This window comes from Dinoponera quadriceps, unplaced genomic scaffold, assembly GCF_001313825.1.
Source record: "Dinoponera quadriceps isolate SergipeBrazil2010 unplaced genomic scaffold, ASM131382v1 scaffold2110, whole genome shotgun sequence".
NCBI lineage: Eukaryota > Metazoa > Arthropoda > Insecta > Hymenoptera > Formicidae > Dinoponera > Dinoponera quadriceps.
In genome coordinates, this window is record NW_014556168.1 from 473,058 (window position 1) to 480,152 (window position 7,095).

The following is a 7,095-nucleotide window of genomic DNA, read 5'->3' on the forward strand; positions in this document are numbered from 1 at the left end:
TAAGAGAGGCCCTGTACGCTTTTCTCGTAGCATGGTTCATGAAATATTTCACAGAAACTGACGGCTTCTAAGACTGTCATGAAACGACAAAGAATTCGGGTGAATAACAGAAAAGGTATTTAGAAAACAGGGCGTACATTTTCGATTTTGAATCGAACTCTATTCGACAACTGGATCAGATTAATTAAATTTTCGAGCATACTATCTATGTAATAAAATCTGTACTATCTATAGTGAATATTAATTGACACTAGAATATATTAAGAAAGAATTTTATATTAAAAAAAAATATGTGAAAAAAAATTCCTTAATTTTAGTTTAATTTTAATTTGGCGAAAGATCTCTTTCTTTAAACAAAATATCCACGGCAGGACATGGCTGTCGAAAAAGATCAAGGGATGCCTTCGATTAGAAAATTTCGTTGAGAGCGTATCTCTTTTAGTGCGAGATTTCAGCCATAGCGCCAAGCAGCAGGAAATATCGATTATTGGCCAGGCATTTCCCTTTTTCGCGTATAATCTATAAATATTGTATAGGTTCTAAAAGTGTCGGTTCATTCTCGCGAAAATATGTGTCGGAGCAACCCGATGCATTGCGATGCCGGTGGAGCTAGCTTTACGATTAATATATTTTCGACTAAAAAAAACAAAAAGGAACAAAAATGTCGTACATACAAAACCAAAGTACAAGAATTATTTTGTTCGTGCAAAAACTAATTCAACACTCTAATTCAAGTAAAAGTTCATGCGCAATGGAAATAATAATTCTTAAAGAAATACAATTTCTCTTATTATCTGAAGAAATTAGTATTTGCATATTTAACAAAGAACAATATTATGAGCGCAATTTAGCGAAATATTATATTTACAATATGGAATATTATATACGTTTGAATTTATGTGTAATATTTGATCTTAATTATAAATTTACGAAATTCATTTCAGTTTGAAAATTAATGTTGTAGTTTTAGCGAGGTTACAGAAGCACCGATTAAATAACGTTTAATGGCTTGCGTTTTCGTCATTTCCCGCAATTTCCAGTGTACGCCTCCTATGCAGACTCGCTCATTTATGAAAATCTGAACTAGGGGTGCTAGTCATGCGCTAATCTGACTTGAGTGAAGTTTGACGCTTGTACAACCAGTTTTAAGGAGCTGCCCGACACTGCAGTAATGGCTTACGAGCACGTTCAGCAATACGTCCTCTCCTCTACGCACAGGACAATAAATAAGAAATTATTCGTTAAATTTTTCCGTCACTGTTGTTCCATTACAAAATTCCTGCTTAAACTTCGACCATTTTGTCAAATATTCACAATGAGAGGATAATTTCTCAGCGTTTCTTATATGATTTTTAAGCGCCGAGTTGGGAGGACGATTCTAATACTGTCGATTAATGATGTTATCAGATTATTATATGTGACATCATGTTTTGTCACATCGCATCATCGAATGTATCGTACATGCAAAACCAAAGAATTATTTTTTCGTACAAAAACTAATTCAACACTCTAATTCATATAAAAGTACATGCGCAATGGCAATTCTTATGGAAATATAATTTCACTTATTATCTGAAGAAATTGGTATTATCATATAATGTGCTTGATTTATCTAATTAATCATAAAAAAGCAGATAATATCAAACGAACGATGTGCAGTAACAATCTGTATTTAATATTGTAGTTTTAATAGGATTGCAGAGAATGCTACCTATCAAGTAATATTCGATTATAATGTGTTTTCATTGCTTTCCGCGATTTCTGATGTACATATACGCGCAAATTCGTTCATTTATGAGAATTCAAATTATGAGCGCTGATCAAGCGTTAATTCGATGCGAGTGAAGTTTATCGTTTGTCGACCGGTGTGAAGAGAGCAGCGCGTCCTACGTAAGCGTCATGGCGTATGATGCTCGAGCAGGTTTCGCGGCAAGTTCTACGTAGCGGAAAAGGTAAGGAATTATTCGTTTAACTTACGCGTTACCATTAACTGCGAAACTTCGACGTAAATCCCCGCCCATCCGTCTTATCAAACTTTCACAATAACAAGACGATTCTGCAGCGTCTCATGCATTTTCAAGCGTCAAGTTGAAGACATCTGAAGATAGAGGAACGTTCTTATCGGCATCCAGCGGTAGCAGCCCTCTATCATCAGTGGATTTACGTTCCGTCATGCCGTATTACGTCGGCAAATGTATTTATGTGGTATAACAATCATGTTGGAATCGTTCGATTAGCAGAGAAAGAAGTAAGAGACATTCATCGGGCAATTCACATTCATGACCTAAAATTATTTAGCGAATAAAATGAAATAATACATCTTACTAAAAGGCACAGTATTGTTTACATGAGCAATGTTACACGATATCACATTTCTCTCCGGTAATTCACGAATTTTGGAGATTTCCTGTCATTCTGTGCACGTCGTTAAAGTGATAGGTTATGTTCACGTATCGCGTTATGCGACGGGTTATGCAGATGTCCGGTGTGTGAGTATGTGACGTGATAACAGCGATGTTCCTCGCTTACCAATCAACCGATCTTCTTCTTTCTCTGTGAATTATATGAATTACTGATTTTAGTACAACGATAGGTAATTTAGTGAATTATGTGATTAGCATTAGCCGGCGTTGGTGGAATCAGGCTGTAGGGAAGCTGTACAGGAGACAGATGTCTGCCTTGTCACTTTAAAGCGGATATACTGTAGGAACCACTAATCTAGGATTAGTTAACCCTAAACAAGATACACCATTCACAGAAATAGGGATCATGAGAATGGTACGTTATAACATTTATTATTCGACATTGATTTTACATACCTTAGTCGCAATAACTGCTAACACAAAAAATTGTAATATGAAATACAATATATAATTATTTAGATGAAGCGTATGAGAATTTGCTAAAAAATAAGAAAAAAAAATAGACACATCTACTTAGGAAAGAATCCAAGTAAGCAAGAAACATTAAATCAAACTTTATAACATTGATTTTATGTAGATTTTGTAAATATTTTGACATATTTTATTTTATATTTTGTTTTAACTGTTACTTGATAATATTTCGAAATGTTAAAATCATAATGTAGATAATATTATTTTTAATGTCTAGGTCAAGTATCATTAACAATGACATTGCATGTAACATTAAGACCTATGTATTTAAGAATGTTATAAAATATCGTTGTGTCAATGATTTCTTGCTTAGAAATATGATTTATTAATTGTTATTATTGACCCTTATTTAACATTATAAAAATATTATTACATTATTGTATAAAGAAGTAGCTGTTGAACCGTTATTATAACATTGTTGGGTAACGTGTTATATTACATTTTGCACCACTAATACCAGGTTTACATCTGACATTTATTGCGCTTGACAGCAGTATTGATGCAGTGTAAATGCGAACAGAAAAATTTTTGTCGGACATTATATTACAATGAGAGAACGCTAATGAGAAATGTCATGCGATAAATGTCAGGTCTAAAATTAGCCTAAGACTGAAGAGAATTCTTTTAAAAGTAAAAGGCGGGCGATTTGCGTGAATTATGAGCCACATTAAATTATACTCGTATTGTATTTGCGTTCGAATTAACTAAAGTCAATCCATAATTTGGTTTTCGTCGGAAAAGTGCGCACTAAAGGGAATTGGAACGAAAAAAGAACGTGGCATTCAACCAAAACAAACCGCACGTCCAGTGTCAATTAAAAATATTCGATATCTCGCCGATTGAATATCTTGCTATGTATTTTGTTCCCGGCGGCACATCGTTGTTCCGCGTTTATTGGGTTTGTTTCACATCGAGAATGAATCAAATATCCCGAGTGACGAATAAAATGTCGAGCGTGATAAATAGCGATTGTAATCAACAATATTTCTTCCTTTGATATATTCGTCATATCTCAGTATATTTGAATTTATTTACATTTACATTTAATGTAAAAAATTCGTGAGTAACGATTCCAACATAGATTGAAACACATTCTTCCTGTCGTTTGAAGAAGTGCAGCATATCGTATAACTTGTGTTATATTCTTTTGAGTTCTGTTTAGTATTGAATTACAGATTTCATTGTCTCTGAAAAATAACAATAAACTATTCGTATCGCTCACACTTCGCTTTATTCACATACTTCGTCTTGTTTTTTAAACATCAAATATAACTATATGGGGAGAATATAAATATGTAAATGAACGTAAGCTCTAAAGACAAAGGCGACAATGGGAACGGAAGGCTTGAATAAGTAATGAGGTACATAGTGCTGCGCACAACAAAAGGATTTACGCACACGACGGGTAGAGCCTGAATACGGTTACAACCGTATTTTTGCCGGGCCCTCTGTATTCGCGCTTTCACTTGGCGGTTTATCAATTTTTCGGGTCATTTGTCGTGTTGTTCCGGTGCAAATAAAGCGTCGACGTTTCTCGCGCCAGCCGGTTTATTCGAGAGTTCCCATTCGCCGCGCGTATTATCATTGCTGTACAAATTTTCTCGATTAACTCGTAATTATCTCTCTCGACCTAGGTCTCTGCCGTTCATTCCGATGTCCCTCCTCGTCCCCGCATCGATCGGATCGGATAATTATAACACTGCGGCCGGCGCTGCGGTTCGAAGGACGATGAGGAGGAGCGGCCGAAGTGAGAATTTCAATCTCGCGCTCGCTGACGAATTTCGGATGCCCGAGGTGCCAGCAATTTCCCCGACGACGGATACAATTTCCAGGTAAGCACTCACATTGAATATCGTTTACGTGGTGTTACGAAAAGACCCCCCCACAAGGTTATCCTAGAGGAACTGTTAACGAAGCTGCAGGAACTTGCGAATATTTCGCTACGGCAACGGTTCGCTCTTCGTTTTAGAATGTTCACGAGAAAATTCTACTGAAGAATGTAATTATTTTCAAAAGACCAATTGCTAAAGGCACTTTGTAGTCTCTTTCCTATAGAAAGTATCGAGAATTTAAATAATATGTCAATCAATTTTTTTCTTATTTATTGAGGTAACTCCTTCACGAGATTCAAGCAATTGTGCATTTTCATATGTGGTGTGTGTTCAGCAAATCTATTTCAACAAATTTATCGGAATCGTTTTCAACTTAAAAAAGAAATTGTTTTAAACGCTGACAAGAGTCATTTCCTCGTCTAGATTGTTCGCCAAGCTATTTTAAAGTTTGGTAGCCACACAGAGAACGAATCTCGAAAGTTTGACAAATCGCGGAGGAAAGGAATTTCCCTTAGCTTCGAATTAAAGCAATATTATACCGCTTTAAAGTGGTCTCCGAGGCCACTAAACTGCAAGAAAGTTCTGCACTGTGGAAATCACTTTTTCGTTTGGTTTATGCGCCATTCGGATGTACCGTATTTTTCTTGATTCAAAACGCGAAGAAAGAAACAGAAGGGGGACGGGCGGAGCATTGCGAGGAATCTGTTTGAGAATACTTGAATGGAATTCCAAACGGTGATCCGCCAACGATAATAAACGACGCTCAGATGCAAGTTTAATAGCGATATCTGCGTAATGGTATTTCGGGTGTACGGGCCATCTGGTTTGGCGGTAGAGAACGTCGCGCCGTATCGGCAAGATATGGATTTTCCGACAGGATACGTTCGCATTTAATTACACGCGACGAGAGCGATTAATACGCGCGATTGTCTCTCGGTGGGTCTCAGAGCACGGTTTTAGAGAATACAGGGAAATTAAAAACGCCGTAACGTCCTTGTTGCGGATTTATCGTTGAGCGATACCGCATACTCCTACGTATTCTTCGTATAAGTCGCTCGCGATTCGTCAGCCCTCGTGTTATTACTTTCCCCATGTGGATATTACGGGCGCGGTATTTCTATCGCACGAAGGAAAAATATATTCGTTCCCGAGTAATTTGAGAATATAAGTAAATGGTCGAATAAATCGTGTTTGGATAGCACAAATTTGCCACGAAAATGAAATATATATATTTAGGGAACTCATGTACGGTTATTCCTAACTACAGACAAATTTGTTATGTTAGATGTCACTCCGTATAGAAATTTATGTCATATAATAGAATAGTATCCAATATAACAAATTTATTATGTAAAATCAGTGTTGTAATATTTTTTGAAATAACTTAATAGATACAGTTACAGGTACTGAAAAGGAAATATAAGTAGATACAAATATAACTTTGAGGTATATAACTAGATACAAATACATATACGAGAATAGATATATGAGAATATATCGAGATACATGAAATATATGATATACCTATCTATATCTAATTCTTCATCTCAAATTTATATCTACTTGTATTCTCTTTTCAGTATCTAGTTATTTAAAAAAATATATTTGTTATAACACTGTGTAAAACTATATATTATATATATTATTTTAATAAATCTTCCATGAGAGAGAGAGAGAGAGAGAGAGAGAGAGAGAGAGAGAGAGAGAGTGTCATATTGACACATGCGTCAAATTCTTCTAAATTAAGCACTACTATTATTCTATCAAAATTACACAGAATGTGTAAATTTGCCAGGAGACATATAACGATACACGCATCATTTTGGTGAATATCGAACACATTTTCCGTCGTAAAATTTGCCTTCATACATGGTGAAAGAAAATTGAAATAGAGCGGCGCAAATTACTTTTTGATATTTGCCGCACTGGAGCAAATACCGACAGGGGTTACACGATGCATGCACCTCGTCTGAAATTATTCCATTCGAATATCCCCGTCCATAAGGGGGATGATCGCTCTATCGCGTTGCGCACGTAATGGTATTCCGCATTCGAGAGCCGCTCGATGCGGATTCCACGGACGTCGACGATGTCGCTCACGACGACCGCATTTTCCCCCCGGTAAATGATCGAGATTGAATTACGTCACGGTAGCAATCACGAGTAGCCACCGCGAGCGATCTCGGGAAGCCCTAATGAACGCGAAATAATTAAAATCCTTCAGAGACGTCCGTCGTGGGCATTACGATAGATTAATGTCATACTTTTATAATGTCCTTTATCTCTACGTCCCTTTGAGTAAGGATTCAATTAATCTTTAACCCTAACGACACCAATGTGTTTGCTGCAACTACGGTAAATGCTAACGG